The sequence below is a fragment of the Balaenoptera physalus genome (assembly GCF_965194825.1).
Source record: "Balaenoptera physalus genome assembly, chromosome: 5".
NCBI classification, from domain to species: Eukaryota; Metazoa; Chordata; class Mammalia; order Artiodactyla; family Balaenopteridae; genus Balaenoptera; species Balaenoptera physalus.
In genome coordinates this window covers 118,415,449-118,440,947 of record NC_138884.1, presented here as the reverse complement: position 1 = coordinate 118,440,947, position 25,499 = coordinate 118,415,449, and the positions used below count along the sequence as shown (strand labels likewise).

At 38.5% G+C, this 25,499-nt stretch overlaps 1 long non-coding RNA gene and 1 pseudogene across 2 annotated transcripts in view; one reads left to right on the top strand and one right to left on the bottom strand.

Moving 5' to 3' along the window:
* LOC309661379 overlaps positions 1-25,499 on the top strand; it is a 251,771-nt gene that overhangs the window by 200,996 nt on the left and 25,276 nt on the right. The gene's annotated exons all lie outside the window — the stretch shown is intronic.
* LOC309661346 (HIG1 domain family member 2A pseudogene) lies at positions 3,993-24,024 on the bottom strand (annotated as a pseudogene). The gene has a single exon. The product of its transcript is annotated as an HIG1 domain family member 2A pseudogene (transcript).

Here is a 25,499-nt window from a genome sequence, read left to right as displayed (position 1 = left end):
TGTGCATTATCAGTTCATAGTTCTTTCTCTATTTATGGAGATGTTGCTGTTTGTTGTGACAATATCTGTGGGCACTTTATATGGGAATGATATTTTAACTCTGATATTTTCTGTGACTATTATCTCCTAGTTTGTTTTTTGCTTTCTTATTTTGGTCAGTTTAATTGACACACAAAATTTAAAATGTTTATGGAATTAAATATATTTATCTTTTATACTGTAATTTTCCCATTGCTTTTAAGCTTAATGATCCTTCCCTGTGCAGAAATCAAATTACATTCAGCAATACTTATTTTTGTTGCATACAACTTTTGCAGTTAAATGTTTAGTCCACATGGGGTGTACTATGTGTACATACTCTGTGTATACACATAGAGTGTGTACATAGAGTGTACACACTGTGTACATTTCAGTGTATGATAAAAACCTAAATTGATCACACATTGATTTCCTCCCAGTAGCTCTCCAGTTGTCTATTGTTCAAGCAAGTTATCTTTGCCCCCTTGGTTTGTGATGTCTCTCTTTTATCAGTTATAAAACACTGAATCAGGCTATCTATTTTGTTTCATTAACCTATCTATTTTTGGACCAGTGTAAGAGTTTAAATTGTAGTAGTGTAAAAATATGTCTATATTGCCCAATTACACTATTAGTTGGCAGAACTATGTGAATGGTTGTGTATCTGAGAGAGCACTAGGAATGGAAAAAAAGCTACTCCTCACGTCCCAGTTGCTCTAAATGCACAATAAGCTCCTTGAAGGAAGCCACTAGATTTTATATGTGTTTGGACACTGTCCGTAGGGTCAAGCAAAATGCTGTCTATACTGTGCAAGCTCAGATGATATTGTCTATTGTCTGCCTGGTCATAGACCAGCAGGAGAATTGATTTCAGCAGCCATTTCCAGACAGTGTATCAAAGTTCTGCTTTCAAAGCTTGTGAAGGCAATGAAGAGTGGACACATGGAACCAAAGTCTTCTGGCTTTTTGTCTGTCTAGTCATACTTTCTTCTCTGGGAGAGGCACCTACTGTTCTTCTCTGCTAAGCTATTAAGTAAAGAAACATGAGATTTTCCTTTTACTTTGTTTGAATGTAGGATGGGTTATAAATATGTCCGCATGAGCTATGGATAAAGTATGGCAGGAGACGTTAGAATGAAGCATAATTGGATTGATGGGAGCTTTGTGATGCATTTTAAAGGTTTACCTGTGAAATCACAAGTAGAGCCCTCTTTAAACTTCTCGTACATTAGAAACAGTGATAACTATCAAACAAGTATTAATTAGAAAAGATCCTGAGAAATCATCTAGTTCAACTCCTTTACTTTATAGAGTAAGGAGAAAGAGAGAAATCCAAAGAAGCTAAGATCTGTTTTCATGGTCACACAGTTAATTAATTAGTACAGATATCTTGTAACTCCTCTTTCAGTCCTCTTCTTATAGTACCCTGACTTCATTAGTTAAAATGACAGTGACAATTTGAGCAATCCCAGAACCTCTAAAACTTATCTTTCTATATAACACATAGGTGGAGAACTTGTGTTTGGAAAATTCCTGGTGAATTGCAATGGGCCTCTTAAGAATTTTCCCATTTTTAATCTCTCGCCCCAATCCCAAGAAACTAGGCCATAGAAACATCAATTCACTGGAATTTAATAGTTTTTCTTTTTTCTTGTGCTTTGAGAGCAGAATCTCTTAAAATCCAACTCTAAACTCAGGCATGTGATGTGCTTTCTGATGTCACTTTTAACACAAAAGCCAAAAGTTACCAAACCATCTCAGAATTACTGCCTTTGATACAGTGTTATAATACAGTGTTTTCACTCCCAACACTGTGAATCATATGTGCTTTCATCCATTACCTGAAACTTTATTAATTTTTAACATTTCCATCCTTCATGATAAGAAGAAACAGTTGTTTAAGTTGAAAAGTAAAATGCAAATATGAGTCAAGAAAAATCTATGTGATTTTGAAGTGGGGAGGGGAGTATTGGAATCCATTTTTTTTCTTGTTTATTCTCAAGAGTGATCACTTTTTCAGGATACTGAAAAACCCCCTCAGAAAGCAAATAGCAAAAGCATGTCTAATTCATGGACCATAACCATCATATCATTTAAATTAACAGCACCATTACTGAGTAAAGAAACAGGCTCTGCGTTATCTAGCTGTGTATGTCCAACCTTCTGTTATCACAAAATCAGATATTAGATTTTCTTTTTGAGAAGATTTTTTGTGCTAAATTGCTTGGTAAAGATTTATTTTTGTGTTTCTCATAAAGAAATTCAGCGAGTTAGAATGTTCCATGGATAAATGGGGAGCTTAGGTCTCCAAAGGTCTCTTCTTTATTTCTTTAGTATTAATGAAAGAAATCAAAGGAGGTCATAAAGACAACTCTTATTATCAGAATGTTCTTCATGATTTTGAACATACTAGAGAAAGAATTCTTGATGTGGCAACATCAAAGCTTAAACTAGTAGGACTTATTGTATTGGCTAGAAGATGATACAATTCCTTTTTCTCTTTGCAAAAGGAAAGCTTTGACTATTGCCTAATGGGTTGTATAAATACTGTCTTTTGTGCTTTGAGTCTGTTATTGCATCTGCATTTTATGAAAAACTCATATTTTGGGTTTCACAGATGGACTCATTTGAACTAGGTATGCTGAAAAGAGTTTTTCCAAATTGTATTATGTAAAAGGCTAATACAACAGACTTGACTCAAAATTTTCTAGAACAATGATTAGGCCCAAAGACTCTTAGGATGAAGAAATAGTTGTGGTGAAGAACACCCAGAGCTCCCTCAGGTGGGAGGGGCAGAGTCCTTCTAGGAAAGGCATGGTTCTTACCTCAAAACAGGTCCATGAAAAAAGCCCATTGTCTTTCTCACTGACTGACCCAAATTTCTCCGTGCAAAGCAAATAGCTTATGAAATTTGCTTTTAATTTTCAAATGAAATGCATTTGAGTCAGCATCCCAACATACCGAAAAATAGAAAGGAGTTTCATGACACTGAGTACACTTAGTGCACATTTGCTGCAAAAATTTCATGGAATGGTGTCAATTGCTTCAGAAGAGAAACAGTTTTAAAGAAGAAAAAAGACCCTCAAATATTTTTAGGCCTTTAAAAAGTATGTGGAAAAGTGGACAAAGTGACCCTAGGATCCTGGTGAAAATTTGTCTTTAAAAGTAGGTGTCAAAACTTCTTAGCTTCCTTCTGTTTTTTACTTGGAAGAATATAATTCTTGTTGTAGTACACAATTCCTGTGAACATATATTTGAAAGAAACATAAAATCTTTGAGGGAGCAATGTACTCAGAAAGGAAAAAGTATGGGGGGGTATTGGGTGGATGGGATGAGGGAGGAAAGAAAAGCTGAATGGGGTAAAAAGAATAGTTTCTAATACACCTCAAGATCCAACTTAAAAAGCAGTTTAGGAAAAAAATAATTAAGAAGAATTGGTCATTGTTTTAGACTATTTTTTTCTATTCTGGGCAAGAGAAGTAATGGGAACATGGGATATTATGATTATTTCTTTCTACCTCTCTCTTCCTCTCTCCAACCTGGCCCCCATCTGCCCTTCCTTCCTTCCTTCCTTCCTTCCTTTCTTCCCTACTTCCCTCCTTTCCTCCTTCCCTCTTTTCCCTTTTTCTACCATAACAAACTGAGGAAAGGACATCATCAAGGAAGGGCATATAAGTGGACTTATGAAAAGCAAATTGAGTTACAGTTGCTCTTTGGTATTAAGAAAGAGGTGCTTAGCCTGAAGACCCCTCAGCAATCTAAGGATGAAGTTTGGTGGTTTATGAATTCCCAAAATTGTCAACATGTGCCTATTTTCAATTTTTAAGGGATAGAGTGAGCTCTCATCTTTCATCAGATTCTCCAGAGGTTCCGTGGCCTAGAAAAGTGTAAGAACCACTGATATACAGCATTTGAAGCAAAAGCAATAGTTAGACACTATTATAATTTTTAAATGTTATTTTGGTATACTATGGTTTTCTTTCTTTTTTTTTTTTTTTCTTTTTACAAGTGGATCAGAGTTTATTAAGTAGGGAGTGGAGAAGGTGCAGCACAACTAGAAGTATACAACACTCAAACTGAACCGGACCTGAGATTCCTGAAAAAAATCTGTCGGTTACACAATTGGCTACTTCTGACACCACTGATACAGGGGCTTGTCAGGGGAGATGAGGGAATAATGCCAGTGGCAGGACCGGTGGTTGCTCCTGGAGCTGGGAACGATCTCCGCGGAGCTTTCAAGGCCAGGCCACCGACTCAGGGTCGAGATTTCAGAGTGGATGCAGCCAGACCCGCCAAGATGGCTATGACCATGAAGCCCTGGGGGCAGTTCGGGTGGGCATCATGAGCTGGGAGCGCTGGCTCTGACCCTGGTGGAAGCAGTAGAGGCCGTAGGTAAGGGCGGCCACTGTGCCCAGGCAGCCTATGGGTACCATTGGGTTCTCGCGGGTCTTGTGAAGAAACTTTTCCTTGAAGCTTTCCGAAGTGCTGTGTACACTGGGGCTAAAGCCCTCAATGACTGGGGGCTGCGATGGTTCAAAGGGTGCCTCCGGAGTGACAGGGCCAGGAGTCGCCATGTTTCAGGCTACAGCTGTAGGAGAAAATCAGGACGCTAATATGGTTTTCTTAATACACATTTTTTTCAGTAAATTTTAGATTGTGATTTTTTTTCCAGTTTGTTGTTTGTCCTTTATTTTTAGTTGTGATTTTTTCATGTATACTAGTAAAAGAGGATTTGTTTTCTACTTGAAATTTTGCATCTCAATAAAATTAATGCACAAAATTTGTGGGAGACACAGAACTTGCATAGACTAAATGATGTCCTCCAAAGTATTTTTTACCTCCAAAGGGAAAGATAGTAACTTCAAGGTGGAGAAACCCAGCAGACACCACTTACCCAGTTGATCAAGATTAACATCACCAGTAATGAAACATTATTACACTGTTAATCCTTTGATAAGATTCCTTGAGAAGGCAATAACATAGTTTCTGTGATATTCTTGCCAAAAATACAGAACCTTATTCCAATCAAGAGAAAAAAATCAGAGGAACCCAAACTGAGAGACATTCTACCAAATAACTGGCCAATAATCTTCAAAAATGTCAACATCATGAGAGACATGGAAAACTGAGGAGCTATTATGCATCAGAGGAGACTGGGGAGGTATAACAACTAAATGCAAGGTGGAATCCTGGTAGGATACTGGAACAGGAAAAAATGTTAGTGAAAAAAACTGGTGAAATTTTAATAAGGTCTATAATTTAGTCAACAAACCTGTACCAAGGTTGATTTATTAGCTTTGGTAATTGTACTATGGTTATATAAGATGTTAACAAAAGGGCAACTGAGTAAGGAAAGGGTATACAGGAACTCTCTGTAAGCCTGAATTACTAAGTCTTCTATAAGTCTAAATTGAGTTCAAAAGTAAAAAGAAAAAGAGAGAGAGAGAGACAATGGATCCTCAATGACATCCTCTTAACATTTGGGTCCAGCTCTGCCCGAAGTCTGAGAATTTTCTCCTAACATTGTAGTTAGGTGGGATAATACACGCCCCTTTATCTTAAAAAGATTTAAGCAAAATAAAATTCTCTATCTTAACTTTGTTACTCTGGACAACTTGAGCCCAAGAATATATAATGTCCTGAAAAAATGTTGTTGCTTTAATCTTTCCTCGTTTTTTGATTTTGTTGGGTTTTGATACCGGCTTCCTGACTCTAGAGTGCTTTATTCTTGACCTTGAGCACAGATCATATCTTTGTGTGACTTCTAGACGTGGGTCACTGACATAAAGTGCCTGGCTCTTTCTTTTCATAACTTCCATAATTATTAGAATATCAATTATGACTCTTTGGCATTAAATATGAATACATTGCCTTTTTTCTTTCTCATAAGTTTTGTAGACCTCTTCTTAGTGGTAATACTATATTATTTACTACCAGATATCTAATAACTATCTGTGCAGGAGAATGTATAGCTATCTTACACTGTGTTCCTCTATCTTTCATTGATTTAAATACTTGAGTGACTACTACGTGTCATAAATTATTTTTCAGCAGAGAATAATACAGGTAGATTCTCACCATCCTATCTGTATTCCTGCCCACAGGAAGGAGGAAAGAGGGAATGCAGGATAAGTGGCTTTTAGGAATCACTTGGAGGTTGCATCCACATCAGTTCTGTTGACTTCTGTTAGCCCAGACATCATCACACGGACTCACCTCCTTTGTGCCAAAAGGAAGCAGAGAGATCAATTCTCCTGCTGAGCAACCTTGTACTCCCTAAAACTTGTGATGGTGGGGACTGTTATTTTAAAGAAGATGGAGAGAATGGGAAGATCTCTGCCATAGTGGATTTTAAATGCAGGAGTCATATATTCAGATCTATGTCTTTAAAAGTTCACTTTAATAGCTTTGTGAACAACAGAGCTTAGTGGAGGCAAAAGTGGAATTGAGGAGACCAGTTAGGAGGCTACTTGCAGTTCAGATGGCAGGTGACGGTGGCTACTCGATGTTGGCAGGGTAAGTGTTCAGTTTTTAACCACTAACTCTGTGAATTTTCTCTTGGATAATGAAATCATTGTAAAACTTAGAGCATTTATTATAATTATGATCATCTTCACATAATTATTGTTTTCTCCACCTGGAGGTTGATCACATTATTATTATATACAATGATTTTACAAGTAAATGTAATAACTTTTACTTTGGCTTTATTTTGGCCACCAAGCTAATGGTTCTTATTTACTCTACAACATGACATTAACTGGGAGATGAGTTAGGAATTTTTTGTGGTAGTGCAAGTCAGAGATAATAGTGGCTTAGACTAGGGTTGAAGCCAGGCAGATGGAGAAAAGAGGAAAATTTCAACAGAACTGGCAAGTAGAATGTGAGAGAAGGGAGAGAAAGAGAAATTAAGAACAGCTCATAGGTGTTCTGCCTTGATCGAATTGATGAACATTGCTGCCATTTACTGAGCTGGAGAAGTTTGTAAAGAAATGAGTTGCCAGGGGCCAATGAGAGTCAAGATTTCTTTTTCATTTATGTTAGGTTTGAGATACAAATGGAAAACAAAATGGATGTCTAATAGGTGATTAAGTATAGATGCCTGGGGCTTAGGTGTCAGGTCAAGGGAAAGATAATCTATAAACTGACTGGGAGTTTCTGCTACAAAGATGCTCCTGGGAGGTTCGAAGGATGAGATGAGGCAGATAAACCTAGGAGAAAAGTGGGAAGTTGCAGGGGGTCTGTTCTGCATAGATAAGAATGATGAAGAGTCTGAGAATGAGTGGGCTTAGTTGTCTGCTTAACTAAAGACCCTAGTCTTAGTAGCATTCACAGTGGAGAGGTGTTTATTCTCCACAAAATACTTAGGTTTTTATCGCGACTTTACATAGTTGTGTGGATATTGGTAAGAGTAGATAGGGATGCACTTGACTTCCTTCTTTTCAGAAAGGGCTTCAAAGAATGCACAGTTCAGAAGCCTCCAATTTCTGCCTTTTGTGTAGTTTCTTTTGGCCAATGGTGTCTTTCTTCTGAATTTCCCAGACATGCTTACTGAGACCTAGTATACATGCAAAGTCAGCTGATATTTACATCAGGATAGCTTTAGTAGAACCTGGTAAACATAATATCATAATGGTTGGAGGCTTCACTTGTGCATCCTTGAACTTGAGACTAAGTCCAAAGACTTTAAAGGAATAGTCTGAGCTCTTCAAAGCTGACCTCTCAGGTAATGACGACACTCCAGTTAGTCAGTGCCCAGGAGGAATTTGGGAATGATGAAGTGTTACTTTGCAATGCTTTCCACTTGGAACGTTTTATTTGGTGTCCTGTAGTCTATTCTTCTGTCTCTTTCCCTTCTCACCTCCTTTTCTATCCACTTGTATCACGTTTTAACAGTTCATCACAAAGGGAAAGTAAGAATTGGATGGTCTCCCTCTCGTTTTTTAACACCTTTGACTAAAAGTAGATTTGTGACTGTAATCACTTCCAGAAAGGACTTGCATTGGGTGCCAGTAAATTGACTCTTGCTTCCAAGTATGCAAGTGTGTAAGGGCATGGGGGTGGGAGAATGAAGTGGGGTTTTGTTTTGTTTTGTTTTTTCCTGCTGCCAAGACTGTGCTAATTGCCTGTGCTCCTGGTCTTTATTTGGGGGCACCAAATCTATCTGATTAAACATTTTAATAATGCCCAAAGCTTTTTATCACAGGCTCTCTCTCTCACTTGCTTCTAAAGTTCCATGTCATTTACTTAGAAATCCATCATCCATCTATTCATTTTTTGTTCAGTCATTCATCATTTAGTCATTGGGTACATATGTCTGCTCTGTACTGTACTGAGAATTGTAAGAACTTTAAAAGATGGTTTTATAGTCATTGCTTCTGTAATGTTTATGGTTTTTAGGGTGATATAACTTCCATGTATTAACCATCTAAAATATAATTCTAAGGCAGTATTTGATTAGGTTAGTGGTGGGCTGGGTGTCTCAAGTTATGAATTCAGAATAACGTTGTTCAAATTCAGAATAATGGAAAGCCTGTGGTGGGAGTGGGGTTAGTCACCAGTAGCTTTTCAGAAGAGAAAGTCTTGTTGTGGCCTTGAAGGAAGCTTAGGGTTTGGGTATGTTATTCAGTGTGTATGTCACAAACCTTCACCAAACTCCAGTTCCTATTTACCGTGAGAGTGAGAAAAGTTCTGCAAGAGTTATAGGTGATAGCCTTTGTTCTGATCCTTATTATTATGTTAAAAGTTATTCATGAATTTCTGCAGTGTGTTTTGCTTATTATATTCAAGTCTTTTCTCCCCATACTAAACATCTTAATGGCAAGGTCTATTTCTATCTGATCTTAGTATCCCCTTGTCTAGCGGCACAATACTGTGCAGGTAGTAGACACTCATTAAGGTGTCTAGGAGGGAAATAGACCATAGTGTTGAAGGGCATAAACTTTGGAGCCAGGATACTTGGGTTCAAATCCAAGTGGTGCTCACTTCTTCCTAGCAGTGCACATGGACAGATTACTTAAACCTTCTGGGTCTCAGTTTCTTCTTCTTAACCTGAGGATATAACACTACCTGCTTCATAGCATTGTTTGAAGGATTAAATAAGGTAATGTATATAAAATGCTTAGAAAATTGCCTGGATATTATTATAATCATCATTATCACCATCATCAAATGTTTATGGGAATAAAATGGAAGCAAAGGAAAGATGACATAGATGGGTAGTTTAGGTAAGGTAGGGATAACAGATGAAATATTTTAAGTGCTAGGCTGAGTAGTTTAGTAGATGAAGGAAATCAACATTCATTGGGTGAGGTGGCTTTAGCCTCAGGTCTAGAGGCCAAATCATTCAGAGTTAGAGACTCAGGGCCGCATCTTGGTCAGATGATGGTAGAGGAGGAGGCTCTAGTTAAATATGGCCAAGAGGGCAGATAGCCAGCCATGAAAAGCCTTTACATATTTGCTGTACTGAGGGCTTTTATATCAAAAGAAATGTTTATGCCCCCATGTATTCAACCAATATTAATGGAGGTATTTTGCTAAGTAGGGTTATAAAATTAAATAGCTTAGTCATTTTATTTGACCTTATGGGGTTTATGGTTTTGCGGGCGGCCAGATTTTAAACAACTTCAATGAAGTGTGATGTATGTGAGGATGGGGAAGCACAGAGGACTGTGGGAAGCATCTGCCAATCTGTTTTCTCTTCCTGCCCACTCCGTGCTGCCAACTGGTGCTCTTGGGAGCCTTCAGAATCTGGCTCACATCCTATCTTCCACCGGAAGTCATTGTTGACAGTATCATTAATTTTATTTTCTCTTGTCCTTAATTCTATCATTCTACAAAAATGCACTGACATTCTAAGTTTTCATATTCTTCTGAGTTTGTACAGCTTTCACTCAAGAAGATATAGGAACAGAGTTCTGGAATGCTGTGTTTACTTCTATTTCCCTGTGTCCTTTTCTGAAAATCCTTCTGGAATTAGGAATTGATTTCTTCAAAAACGTACTCATTTTTATCTTCTCCCAGAGATCTTTTGAAGTCTCAGGTGTCTCTCTGAGTTAGCATTCAGTCATCACTTTCCACCCCATTTTTAGTAGAGTCTTCCCTATATCCTTGCTCTTTTAATGCATTTTTTAAAACTTAAAAAAAATTTTTTTATTTATTTTATTTTTGGCTGCGTTGGGTCTTCATTGCTGCCCGCAGGCTTCCTCTAGTTGCGGCGAGCGGAGGCTGCTCTTCGTCGCGTTGCTCAGGCTTTTCATTGCAGTGGCTCCTCTTGTTGTGGAGCACGGGCTCTAGGCATGTGGGCTTCAGTAGTTGTGGCACATGGGCTCAGTAGTTGTGGTTCGCGGGCTCTAGAGTTCTGGCTCAGTAGTTGTGGTGCACGGGCTTAGTTGCTCCACGGCATGTGGGATCTTCCCAGACCAGGGCTCGAACCTGTGTCCCCTGCATTGACAGGTGGATTCTTAACCACTGCACCACCAGGGAAGCCCTCTTTTAATGCATTTTATCTTCCTTTTATCTGGGAGAGCCAAATCCATGATGAAAATTGGGAGGTCGGATATCCTGGCACTTTGAAGAAGTAACCAGTTCTGGGTCTCATTTGCAGTTCACTTTTTGGTGATGAGTGCATATCTTTTTTTCAAAGCAGGGCCAAGAAGGTAAAGATACATTTTTGCTGAACTACTGAAAGTCTCACTTATAATAGAAGCAAAAGAAATAAAAGTCCAGTTCTTACTACAAAAAGAGTGAATAATCTTAGTAAACATTGTTAATAAAATTGAAGCCTTAAACAATAGTCTCTTTATCTCCTTCAACTTGATGTGGTGTGAGATTAGAGTCATAGAGTAACATATCCAAATTAACAACTGTAAACCTTCGAGATGCATGCTCAAAGTGGTCAGCTGCAAGAGAACTGATTTTTACAACATGGTGAAACAGGCAATTATCTATTGTCTCTTATACTAAGACTAATCTTTGCACTGACTCATTTTAGACCCCCTCTCTTTCTGGAGAATATCTTCTGCACAAACTGTAAGGTCCAAGATAGTGATGATCTGCTAAACATATGCAGAACAAATGGTTGAAGAAACTCTCTGCCCATTTGATTGTTACATTACGCATTTCTGCCATTTTGCTGCCCATGCAAACACAAGGCTATATAAAGCCAGTCTGTGGGTCATTCCCTATGTTGATTCATGGAGGCCCCTTGGCATGGCTGCCTGTGGAGAAGTACGGGGACCAGCATCCTCAGACAATGTTGACTAAATCTCTGGCAGAGTGCTTTTAAGGAGTAAGAAAAAAGTACTATGATGTCATTCAGGTAATGTCCAAGTTACATTTTCAGTCTACCTAAGGTAGTTATTTGGGAGCTCTTGGGAATGAACTGCAATCAAAGTTCTAGAAGATTCAGTCTACATTCTCTGCCAGCCTAGTGTTGGAAAGTCTTGTCCTGGACAGATATCTAGGAAACAAAGAGAAGCTGAGGAGTACAAAAAGTAAATACTAGAGATGAAGGAGACCCTGTTGACCTCAAATGTTGCTCCCTCTGTCATCTCATATTGTAACCAATGACCAAAATTTGCAGTTTGAATTGTTTTAATCCCTTAGTGAGGTAAATCACAAACGTTTGCATACAGATATTTCTTAATCCATCTCTTATGCCATAGATCCAGAAAAGAAAAATAAAACAAAAACCACAATACTATAGAAATTGAGTTTTCAGTCCTTCAGTTGACTGAGTTTTGGAATAAGTCATATTCAATTAGTGCATCCTTGCATTAAGTAGTTCTAATAATATCAGGATCAAAGCCAGGAGAGTTGAAAAGGTCACACTGAGAACCTGTGGTGTCTACCACAGCATTTTCCTGTTTACATTTAGTTGAATTTTAAGTGGGTTCATAATGAATGGGTAAAACCACTATACTGTTTCTGCCACTTGGTTTTAATTAGTGACTGGGAATAAAAAGGGTCCTGGTTTAATTTAGCAATGAAAGGGTTCGTTTGAAGCTTGAGAAGAAATGAAACAATATACTGTGTAAGGTTTTATTTTATTTTGGGCTACTTTTCTTTCATTTCTTCAAATTTTTATGCAGTAGTTTTGTGCCATGGACTGTGCTGGGGACATAACATCCCTGTCCTTGTGGACCTTACATTGTATGAGATCACTTTATGGTTCAGACTTAAATAAGAAATCTTTCAGAAAAGAAAACTCTCCAGGAAAAATCTTGATACTAATAGTAAAACAAATGAGAAAGCATATTAGATTTAACATGCTCTATTCACTATATCCATTTCTACAAATGACCATTTTTCCAGCCAAAATGGTTTTCCACTCTCATTGAAAATATTGGTTACTACAAGTATTCTGGTAAGATATTATTCAGTATAAAAAATACCAAACTCTTTGGTCATTAAAACAGATAATTTTTATATAATGTGTGCAAGAAAGAGCATATAGCAAAACAATACTTGTGACTTTTTAGTTAAGTGGCAAGAAGAGCCCGAAGATAGCAAGGATTCTGAGTGAGGCTTTGCAGGGAACTCAGGTATTTAAATAAAAAGAGCCTTTAAAAATTTTGGCCAAATGGCTCTACCATCCTTGTTTCTCCCTTTCCTCCCTCACTCTTTCCTTTTATCTGGAAGATGTTAGTACAGAATAAATACATTGGTGAAATGGCTTTGCTTTTTATGGTTTCCTAAGGCTATGACTATTTTACAGAGATTCGTTCCACTGGAAGTCCCAGGTTTCCTGTTTTTATTATCCACACTTCACACGGTGGTTTAGACCAAATTGGCCATTGCAAAGTTTGGAGAGCAGTCTGCTTAACACAGTAAATTGCACTGCTACTTCCCTACCCATCTCTCACGGCCCACGCTCTGGGGCTGATCAGATACACAGTCTCCAACACGGAAGAGCCCATCAGTGCCTCACTTTCTATCTATTTTTGAAGTTAGCTCCTCCTGAAATAGTTTTACTTCAGTCATGTTCATATGGCCTAGAGAGTGGATATCAGGAAACAGGTAATTTGGAAGGAGAGATGACTATCGGAATGTAATTTCCCTTTCAGCAAGAGGCACTCCTTCACACTTTGGACTGTCCAGCCCCCGACCACAGGTGCCGAAGGCTCAGTAAGGAGTTCACATTGCCTAGTGAAACTGTGACAGGGGAAGCACACATCTCTTCATGCAACCAAATCATGATGTTAGCCAGATGAAGTCCCTGACGAGCTCTTGTAAATAGAATCTCCCTTCTAGAGTGTCAGCATACTCAGCAAATACTCTGCTCCACGTGCACGGTAATTTAGTTAGTGAACAGCAGGGGAAATGATAATACGTACACAGAGGTTCATAATAACCAGTAATGAGTTAGACACAGCAGATAACCCCAGCGCAGAATAACCAGGCAGAGGAGGAGGGAAGGTGAGAAATGAAAATCCTTACAATGAGACCATGGTGTAAGCTGGGAAGTGACTGGGGAGTGACGGTGTCCCTGTGTCCACCCTGGGCAGGGAAGCTGTGTGCTCCCTTGCCAAGGGTGCAGACTAGGTTAATTGGCCAGAGTTGCAGCTCGTGGCCACTCGTCTCTCTTCCCAGCGGACAAGAAGTGTCCTGGCCTCAAAACTCGTTGAAACGATTAATGTTGCTTTTTTTCCTTCTGTTATTGTAACTTGACAATATGTCAGTAACTTGCTTAGTCCACAGATGGTGGAGAATTTGGAAGAACAAAGCCTAAAACAGTTCAGGCACTGTCAATGCAGATCTTCCAGTCTCCAGACATTTCTGGAACTCCAAGGACAGTGTTTGCATGTTATATTGACTGCAAACTTAGACGGTCAGGTTATAATATGGGAGGCATTGTTGTCCTCATTTTATAAGCAACAGAGGAGAGATACTTCTGTAGTAGACAGGGTTCTCAAATCTAGGAGGATTTGTGTCCTAACCATGTTCCCTAGTATGATGGCTCCAAATATTTGTGATTCTACAAAGCCTTTTTACAGTTTTCGTCACCTCCTTGTTTTCCCTGTTTCTTCCCTCTGGTATTATAACTGGGTCGTGATAAGGTACCAGAGAACCACACACAGGAATGAGTAAAGAAAATCCTAATTGTTTCAGTATTTTGGAGGAGGATGTGATCTATCTGAACACATTTTGTTTGGGTTGCCTTTCCCAGTCTTCTTTGACCTGTAGCCAAAAAAAATAAGTTCAGTTGAATTTACAATTGTGCCCCTCTGCACCTAAATGGTTTTACTGGCTTGTGTGTGTGTGTGCGTGTGCGCGTGCACACACGCCTGTGAGCATGGGTGAGGGTTTTGTTCTTGTGATTCATAATGGCTCTGTAGCGTGGTCATTTTATGGAAGTTCTGTGGAAATGCTAGTGTATGCCATCAATTGTGATAAACACAGCTGTTAATCATCAATGCTGCTGTATTGCTTTAAAAAGAAAACAAACTTGAGAACTGTCACTGATTCTAATGATTTACAACACCACGATTCATAGGCGTCTGAGACGACTGTTTGCAACACATTTGGATCGTCTCCATTTATTGTTTTGCTATATATCCATCATAGAATTAAAAAAAACATTAAATTTATCCACAGGTGTCTCTAATGGTAGGAAAACAATTCAAATCCCTAAGAAATGAAGAAGTGAATGAGAGGGTAAGAAAGAAAATGTGCTATTTATGCCATCCCCTGAGTAATAAAAGAGTAAGCTGAAAAAGAAAGGGTCAGTGTTTTTTGTGAACATCATCTGGGTTATGAATATGTTCATGGTTGACATTGTTTTCAAGTGCATATTTGAGAAACTAAGCATCCTTTCCTCTTGTTAGGTCCCTCTGCACTTAGGAACATACATGGCCATGACTGGGGAGTGGAGGGTAAGAAGATAGCCCCTTGCATCCCTCACATATATTTCTTTTCTCCCAAGAGTACAGGACTGGGGGCAAACCCCAAGAAATTCCATGCTTTTGTGAGATATGACTGGTTAGCAGGTGAGGTAGAAGGAGAAGAAAACGGACTTAGTGTTCTTCTGAAGTGTAAAAGGACAGAGATGGGATGAAGAGAATCCTGAAGAATCAGTAGAAATGTATAGGTAGAGGAAAATATATCCACACGTTTTTGCTCCTTAAGTCATAGACCGGAAGACCATGATTCTAAATTTCCATTCTTAGCTCTTGAATATCCTTAGTCCACTCTTTGAATGACCTTGTTTGTACTCCATTTATTCAATATTGATTTATTGAGAAATCTGAGGAACCTGTTAGTTTGTTTCTTGCTTCCTGTTATGGAAATGGCACTTTCTGCTTTGGTAGGGTATTGGGACTGCAGACTGGTGGCAGGTAGAAAAATTGGCAAATATGGACAAGTTAGAATTGTATCATTATAAATAATTTTTAAACTTTTGGTATCCACTGTATCAAATTTCCCAATATAAATTACGTCTATATTTGTCCATATGTATTGTTTATTTTAAACAGCTTGGGCTGATAACATCTAGTTAGTATACACCAGTGTATAAATATTGGTAGTAAAAGTATTTCAATAATTACAAATAGCTGCTGCTCCAACTGCCTGAGGAGCTCCCTGCTGCAGCTCACCCAGCTCATGCAGCCCCTCCACTGGGACCCCCACCTCTGCTCGATTCAGCCATTGAATAACACCCAGCAGAGCAAGGCCCTCCAGAGACCCTGTTACTCTATAGGAGCCTTATTTTGCCTGGTTGGTGTTGGTGCCATATAAGTTGTTAAGTATTTTGAATATCACACTTGCACGAAGGAAGAAAGCAACACACACACTTGCCTCAATTAGACAAGCGTAAGCGTTAAAGATCAGGTTCCTGTGCTTCAAGAGCTTTACTTTGAAGGAACTTACTATATGTATGTGTTTTGTAATCAATAACTCTTACCCAAATTTAAGTGCCCTTTTGATAGCAATGTTCTACCTTAAGTTAGACATTTCTCCATAAAGCAACTCAACGTGTTGGAGTAGCAGGTATTTATACATTGTCCATTCAAGGTAGTAACAGCAAGATGTTATTATCCACATTTTGGCAAACTTTTAGGCTTATATTGGTGAAGTGCGTGCAGGTTTAGAAATTAATCACAGGAGAAGAATGCTAAAATAAGTATTCCTCTGGGCATGTAGTACTGATAACAAAACAGAAAATTTTGTTCAATCCGTGCACCTCACCCCAATCCATTGGGCAGTCTGTGCCTCATTAGCCTTAAAACACATTGGACTCAGATATGTGCTTTCTATGACTTATGTTAAGGAAGACGAGAGTATTTGCAAGTCAGTGTGGATCGTGAACCTGAAATGAATTGGACCTATCTCAAGTCTGTTCTTCAGGCCTTAACATCTCATAAAAGCCTAGAGGCAGAAAGAGATGAAGCTATGGGGGCAAATGGAAAGTCAAATGTACAAAGCCAAATAGTTCTAGGGTTCAAGCAGTCTTCCAGAGAACAAATCAAATTTAGCAATTTAGCAATTCACAACTGCAGAGAATTCTGAATGTAGTTGCAAGTTTTCCAAGGCTCTCTACTTTTCTTTTTTTTTTTTTTGATTTATCATTTTTTCCACCATAGGATTAGTTTCTCAAGCCACATAACAAACAGTTTTATATTTGAACCCTTATACTATCTATTTATAATGTTTCAGTGATAAAACATGTTTTACATGAAGTCCTTTTGCTTTTACTAGGGTGTAAATTGCTTGAGGACAAGTGTTATTTCTGATCCATTTTTGTATCTATTATAGACTCTAGCATTATGCCTTCCAATATTGAAGCTGTTGATAAATGTGTTACACTGATATGAGTTTGAGATAATATCAATGAGTTCTTTGAATTCAGCAAATGTCTGGAGCTCATGGTACAATGTCTGATATAGAGTTAACATTTGCTTTCATTGTAGCCTCCGTGATGGGCTTTGCTATATGCATGTACAGATGAATCTGGATATTCTGGTATAAGTTTATATATGGGAATGAGAGTTTGTATCATAAATACATATTTAATTAGAATACAAGAATCTTCTATAACCCTAAGGTGATTTGTGTTATTGAAGAAGGATTCTATAAACCTTATTCCTCTAAAATATTTGAGTCATCAGAGTACTACTAATAAAAATTCATGACCACTTAATGAAACCAAAATTATTATTTCAATCTATAATAATTTGAAAATATAAGACATTTCCAAGAAATATTTTTAAATTGTGCATATAATTCCAAAATCCTGAAAAAGAAGATGTAAAACTGTAGTGAGAGAAGGTCAAAAAAATGTGTGTGTGCTTATATTTCAGGGCATCAGCACAGTCATGGTAAAAGAATCAGGATTTTAGGTAAAGGGAGAAAGGGAAGTGACAGCTGTCTGAGTCATGCTCATTATTAGGGTCTTTCTCATCTAATCACCCTGCATTTCACTTTACTTTATCATCCCTAATAACTGTGGTTTCCTGGACGGTTCTTTATTACAGTCTTTGGTGAGACTCATGGGCTAAACTCATGCACAGCTCACACTGGAGCTTTTCAGCTCTGTCTACCCCGGAGGAATCTCTCAGAACTCCTTTCCCTTGGCTCTGTCACAGAACAATATTCCACTGGAAGAAAAGTGCTGGCTGGATCCCTGTTATCACCTAATTCTCTTTCATTTGATGAAATCCTGGATCCCTCTTTCAGAGAAGCAGTCAACAGACTGAAGTTGAAACAGAGAAAAGTTTATGTGAAACTAAAGTGTGTGTGAAGTTACGCTTATTCTGTGGCATCCTGGAAAGTGCCAGTAGCTTTTGGTCACTGCGTGTCTGAAACTTGTTCATCAGAAAGGGAGTGCTTGATGAAGAGAATAAGAACGCTTTGCAGTTTACACAAATTTCTTTCATGTTACATTAGTGAGGCAAGGCTTTGGAAATGAGAAGACATGGGTTCAAGTCAGCAGTAGATGCTCTTGGTGCTGTGTGCCGTATCCCCTAGACCCACCTGAGTTCACCTGCAGCTGTGATGGACAGTTTCCAGTACGCTAACTGCTTCTCACCTCCTGTTCTCCACGTCTCACCTGAGGATTTTCACTAGAGCCCTGGGAGCTTTCTCTGCTGCCCGGAAGTGCAGGGGAATTAAGGCCCCCATGAACAACCCTCAACCTGTGGAGATGGGGGATGGTGGATAGATGCCCAGTCTTCCAATTCTATGGTGGGAGTATTCAGAGGCATGTTCTATATGGTTTCTAAGAGGGTACCCAGCAAGACTGAGCCCCAGATGTCTGCAGAAGTAACCCACTTACTCACACAATCTATATTGGACTTTTTCCTTCCTTGTCTCACTTTCCCAATTCTGTCACTTTTGTTTCTGAGGATCAATTCCCAAAGAAGTTACCTGCACCAAGTCTTGTCTTGGTATCTGATTTGAGAATCCAAAGTAAGATATGGTCCTAACTATGCAATTACCTGGTACTGAGACTCTGAGGAGGTTATTTTATTTTTCTGGGTCTAAGTTTTTTGACCTATCAAATAAGAGTTGGGCTAAATTGAGAATTTCCTTATTTACTTAGCTGCAGAACTCTTTTATTTTTTTAAATTAAATTCAATCTTACACAAAATCTTATAAAAATAAAAGTGATGAACATGTTTCTTAGGTAATTTAAAGCTTTTTTTGTTTGTTTGGCAGACATTTCCTTGTTTATAGATCACTGAGGTATATTCTTGGGTTCTTGCAAATCCTCATAGCACAATTTTGAAATAATTGGATTGGAAGATCTTTAAGGTTCATGTAGAGTCTGAAATTCTGGGATTCTAACAGTGGATAAAGGTCTGTAAGGAGCACTCTACTTCAGTCCTGATCTCTGAGTTATTTTCCAAAGTCTACACCCACTCATAACCAGTTTAGACTCTTTCTTCCCCATACCATTTATCTTCCCATCACCAAATGGTTATATGTGTACCTGTACATGTGCACATGTATTTATACATTCTAAAGAATGAGTCAGAAATATAATTTCCTAGCTTGTGGCATGCCATAATTTTCCAGGAATTTTAGTACAAGGACTATAAATTCTGATGATATGCTGGATGAATATAAGAGCAAAAAAGTAATCCTCATTAATTTTTTTTTACTTCATCATAAGGACTTTCAGACTTTTTAACCTGTTATTTCATTAAAAGAATATATTCAGTAATACTTCCCAGCTTTAACGCAGATGAAAAATATATATTTCAGGGAACCTGTGTGCTGTAATTTCTTTCTTTTTTTTTTTGGCTCTCAAATCTTAATTCTTGGCCATTTATATAATTCCCAAAAGTCGTTTTCCTTTCTGCAGCAAGGTATTTTGCCTAGAGTTTCAAAATAAGATTTTTTTCCCTAGAAGTATCCACATGCCTCTTTGTTTCCTCCTTTCCCACACTTTCTGCCTAAGCTGGGGTCTGGGTTTTCATCAGCCTGTCTTCCCCTATTATTTTCCTTAGAATATTTCAGTACGTTCCTTTGTCCTTCCAGGTAAACCACTAAACCTGCAACCACTTGTTTCCTGGGACTAGTTCCAGCACATCTTTCACCTCACCAGTCTTTCTAGGGACATTTTCTCCTCATCTCTTAAATCCTGCACTTCTGCTTGACTTGTAGAAATACACAGAAAAAAAAATCATTTTTGGCATTTTCTTCTAGAGGAATATCTGTTATCTGATTTCCATTGTTCATCAAATCTTTGCCGTTGTGATCTCATTTTTTTTTTTTTTGAAGATTAATTGAAAAGAGATCCAATTTACTAAATTTGGAGAAGAGAGAGAGTAACTTCCACCCAAATTTCTGGCAAATATTCGTATCCAGATAACATGTATGCAGGTTCCTTTAGGAAGAATTATTTCTCCCAAATATGATTCTTAGTGATGTTAGTAAGGCATTTCTTATTGAAGCTGAAAGTCAGTAAGAAAGAGAATAATTTATATAGCCATCTTAACCCAGCCATGGTGTCCCACATTTCCAGAGGAGGTGAGGGTTGTGATTTCCTTTTATAAGTTCTTCATTTACTCAACAGTTTTCTATAATATTTCAAAGCTTTGAAATACAGGACAGTATTATGTCAACACAACATTTTAAAGATTATAGTTGTTTCTCGGTACCCACGGGGGTTTAGCTACAGGACTGCTTCAGATATCAAAATCCACGATACTCAAGTTCCTTATATAAAATAGTGTAGTATTTGCATCTAACCTATGCACATCCTCCCATATACTTTAAATCATCTCTAGATTACTTATAATGCCTAATGCAATGTAAATAGTTGCCAGGTGCAAGGCAAATCCATGTTTTGCTTTTTGGAACTTTCTGGAATTTTTTCCCAAATATTGTTGGTTTGTGAATCTGTGGATATGAAACCCACAGATGTGGAACCCAGGGATAGGAGAGCCGACTGTATGCCCTTTCCTCTCCTCGGCAGAGTTTTCCTTGAGCCCTTCAGTTTGCATGTGTTGCCTTTAATTTTTGTTTCTGAGCTCCGTCATTTCTTTCATAAGGTGTACCCTACCGTATGACTTCATCTAAATGCATGCCTTACCCAAACCACCCAGGCTGTGGAAAGTGGCTCTCTTGTCTCCCACATCTGACTGTAAGTTCCTTCAAGGCAGAAGCTCATCTCCGAGAGTTAAGCAACTTGTTGGGTACGTGATAGCTCCTTAATATATGCTGGCTGAATAAATCACCAAATTACTGGAACATATGTTTTAGGAGTTGCTTTTGGATGAGGCTTCATTAAGAATTTTCTGAATGGCTCAAGATTTAGTGATTTGGCTGTTTTTCAGAGGCTCTGACCAGCTTTTCATTATTTCCAGTTCCGTGTATGAATTATGTATCTGAAATTTCTCTCCTACTGTGCTTGGCTTTGATGGCATCCCAAGCTTTGAGCTTACTTTGTCAGATTATAATACTTTATCTCGTTCTTGGTCTGGCTCTTCCACCTCAGACACTGATGTGAAAAACAAAATTCCTTTCATTTATGTTTCTCTGTCATGTTTAGCTGTGCTCATATCAAGTGTCAGCCCGCACCATGAAGAGATGACCAAAGGTTCTGTGATAGATGCCAGGGTGGTGGTATACTTACCACAGACTAGTTTGGGGGCATTCCAGTGAGGGGAAACAACTATTTTCTTTCCTGTTTTAGTTCCAACATCCTTTAACAAATTAAGCCAGTATGTCTCTGCATTGTGTTTTATATTATTTCTGGGCAGGAATCATTACTGACGTGTTATTCCCTTCAGTACCAGTGCTCCTAACAGTTGGCCAACGTGTAGCCATAGGTACAGCAGTTGATCAGTTTCACATGTGTTTCCTCATTTTATTTCTTCGTGTTTTCCCTTTTGTGGAATTTCTCTTGGCACATTTCTTTCTAAGTTGATTTTGTTCTTTATTCTTTTATTATGACACCTACCGAAAGATGTTGCCAGGTCAAGATCTTAGGATGGTGGATAGTCCCCTGGAGCCTCCTGAGAGGGACATATTGTTATCATCTGCTTTGGGGCACTAGGAATAGTGAGGCAGCCCCAGAAAAGTTCTTGTAATTGTTTTCTTCCTGTCTCACTAATCATCTCAGCTTGCCTCTGCTGATGACGATAATGTTGGAGGGGACCTTTCCCTTCTTATTAGCTATATTTTTAGGTGGTGGGAGATGACAATAAAAATTATTTGCTGCATGCTAACTCTGTGTCAGGGAATGTTCGATGTGTTTTACATACATCTTTTATTTTATCCCCACAGCAACTGTATGAGTGTCATTCACCCAGTTTCTCCAGAGACCTCTGCTCTTCTTGTCTGCTTGCTAACCTGGTATTTCCTGCCCATCTCTACCACATGCTGGTGTAATATGTAATGCAATGCAATAATATGTAATATATGTAATCTGTTATTATATAACATGCAATTTTCTGAGCCTTAATACCAGGATAATTTTCTCCTTACTTTTAAAGCATTGTGTTTATTATACACCCTATTGATTGACATCGATCAAGAGGAGGATTATAACAACTCTTCATATTATTTCGTTTTTCTATTTAGTGGTTTTGATGCTACCTACAAATCCAAGATGGCAAAGGGAAGAAGAGATAAAACGGCATGTGGAACTGTTTCTTTTCTGTTTCGCTCCTAAGGATGCCATCCTCTTGTGTTTTATTATTACTCCTGTTTCTTCTCACTCCTCTCATCCTAGCCCTAACCTTCAAGTTCACATGTACCAGGCTTGAGAGGTAGACTTTTCTCTACATGTCTTTTAAATACGTGACTTACTATGAATTCTCTTGGCTAGTTGATAAAGAATCTGAAGAACAGAGCAGTGAAATGACTTGCCAAGTTTATAGAAATACGGGAGCAATGGGGCTTATCCTTCTTGAGGTCTTGTTCAAATCTATGGAATCTTCCCTGAGTCCCCTTCCACTTTCTCTGAAGGCAGAGTTATTCCCGTCTGTCTCTGTTATCTCATGTCACTTTATATATCCCTTAGCACAGCATTTATCTCAGGCTATTGTGACTGCAGATTTATTTCTCTTCCCTATTTGATCGTGAAATCCTTTATAGCAAACACTATGCTATCTGTCCATGCATCCCCTGGGCCTAGAACAGACAGCACTTGGCAAGTTGTAGATGTCAGACAAGGGTCCGTTTGGGGAATGACTGCATCCATGCTGTACAGTTGACTGCTATTTTTATTCTTGCTTCCTGAGGTACTGCTTCATATGGATCCTGTTGTTTAGAAGGATAGTCCTATTGACTCAGAAAAATATATGAGGCAATGTGGAGTTCAACCACAGAAGTTTCATCACAAAGATTCCATTTTCAAGTTAAAAACCCTGAGTCAAAACAGACCTAATCCACTCATGTTATGGAATCTCCTTTGTAAAAACTATGAAATGAGTTTAAACACAAAGGTCAAATTTCAAAATAATAGTTCAGTACTATGGTCAGGGTCTTCCCAAGGCAGGGAGGATTTTGTGTATTCGCACACAAACACACACACACACACACTCTCACATGTGTGTTTGCTGCTTGAGGTCATTTTTTGTGGTTATATAAGCTTTAATTTACATATGAAACATTACTTACCAAATTGTTTACATCCATGGATTTCTGACATCATTTCAGCTTGACCTGTGGTAAATTTCCCCATGTAGGCACAGAAAGAGACATAACCTCTAGCCCAGATTTTAACTCACAAGCAGAAGTAAGTTATTAAAGGAATCAGGAGAGAAGAAAAAGAGAAATAGCTATGCTTCTAATAGAAGAAAGAAAGCAAACGTTGATTTAATCAATTGATTCACTTTTAAGTAAGAGAGCAGATGTTTTCCGTTAAGTGCCCGGTGAAAATTCAGTAGGCGCCAGTGATACTCTAGGACCAGTGGCTTCTGATAAAATTTGAAATGAAGGTCTGAGCTGTTCTTGCTAAATGGGCTTTTGCACAGCAGGCTTGTCACCGTGGTGAGATTTTTCTCTTGAGCTCTCTCTTCTTTATGCATTCATGAACTCTCTTCCACTGCCCATTCACTTGTGTTCTTTATCCCTTAGAGTAGGAAATAACATTACATTTGTATACTGTTGTGTTGTTTGAAAATGTTAATTGTAAAGAATTTATTTCTACCTATAAATAGCCATTTGAATTCTGCATTTTCTGGCCCAGGAGAAACACCTGTGGTATCTTCTGGTCTTACCTGGGTTACAGCCTGCTCTCTTGAATTTCAGGAGTGGTTGAGGTCTTAGTTTCCCTGATGCTGTCTTCATAACCTGTGCCCCAGCCTTGCTATGGAAACATTAACCAGAACCCCACTTACTAAAACTTCAAAGGGTTCCTCCAAATATTTCTAAGATTCTACATTCCCCCAAATGCCAGCTTTTCTTTTTCAGCTTCTTGAAAATTGCTTGCAGTAATATGAGACTTTTCCTTCTCATAAACACCCCAATTATGTTAATATTCTTGGAATTTCTTTGCCAAACACAATTTGTTATTACGATTTCAAGTAATACATCATCTTCTTTGCTTTTTTTTTTGCCCAGACAGCCACCCTCTCACCCATCATTTGACAAACAACTCTGCTGGACTGTAAACTCCTTATGATCAGGGAATGTCTTGTACCATTTTAGATCCCTGTGCAGAGCATGGTTCCTACTACATAGTGGGAGCGCAGTAAATGTTTGCTGAATGAAGCCAGATATCTCCCTTATAATCATTTATTGGAACTCATGTGTAGGCTGGCTATCTCAAACCATTATAAACTTCCCACTGAGGAAATCAAGATAGCCAAATAATCAAAGTAATTTGTTCCTTGCTCATATTTTCCATAATAAATTCTCCCCTTCTTACCTATGCATTTTGTATTATCTGATAATCTTTGTATATATATCCATTTGCTCACAATTAGTCTGTATTGACACAAAAGTATGATAATATCTAAAACTACACAATGACTGTCTTTGTAAAATAAACTAGTCTTGAAAACTGGTATCATAGCATTAGCAGGCTAAAAAACTTTTCACAATCTAGTAATTTCCATTCTATGGGAGATAGCATGAGTGACCATGTCCTGATAGCTGCCTGGCACCTACTTGGAATAGCATCTCATTGACTGACTAAATTAAGTGGAGGGGATGATAAAAAGGATAGTATTAAGACACATGGAAACTCTTCCATGATTCCCTTCCTGATGGAGCTGTATTGGGTCTGCTCTGATTTTCATCCTTCAGTGTCATCCTTTATCCTGTTCCTCAAACTGAAACATCTTCAGTAGGAGCAGGAGAGTGTTTCTGAGGCAGGAGCATGAGGAATGCTTATCTGAATGGAGCTGGCTTCTTACCCTCCCCAAGGGACAGAGGTGTTGATAATTTCCATCAGTAATGACCTCACAGGAAAGCCATGTGCATCTCAAAAGCCATCACCACAGCTGGCACTGATTCAGGGAGAAGCTGGAGCCTGAGCCTAGGTGATCGTTGTGACAGAGCTACACTGTCTCCTCCTGGGTGATCTGTTGGCCCCGTTCTGGAAGCAGACTGGGAAGAAGCATGGACTTGAGGATATGGGGAGGGGATGGGGTGAGATGTGACAGGGTAAGAGCGTGGCATGGACATATATACACTACCAAATGTAAAATAGATAACTAGTGGGAAGCAGCCGCATAGCACAGGGAGATCAGCTCGGTGATTTGTGACCATCTAGAGGGGTGGGATGGGGAGGGTGGGAGGGAGGGAGATGCAAGAGGGAAGAGAAATGGGAACATATTGTATATGTATAACTGATTCACTTTGTTATAAAGCAGAAGCTAACACACCATTGTAAGGCAATTATACTTCAATAAAGATGTTAAAAAAAAAAAAAAAAGAAGACTCTTTTAAAACCGTATCTGCCCTCTGGAAACAGAGAGCACCCGATTTCCCAGCCTTACAATATTTAATGTACATTATTTAGAAATATTAAAATAACTTCCCTTCTTCTTAAAAAAATCCCACAATTACTCAATTCATGC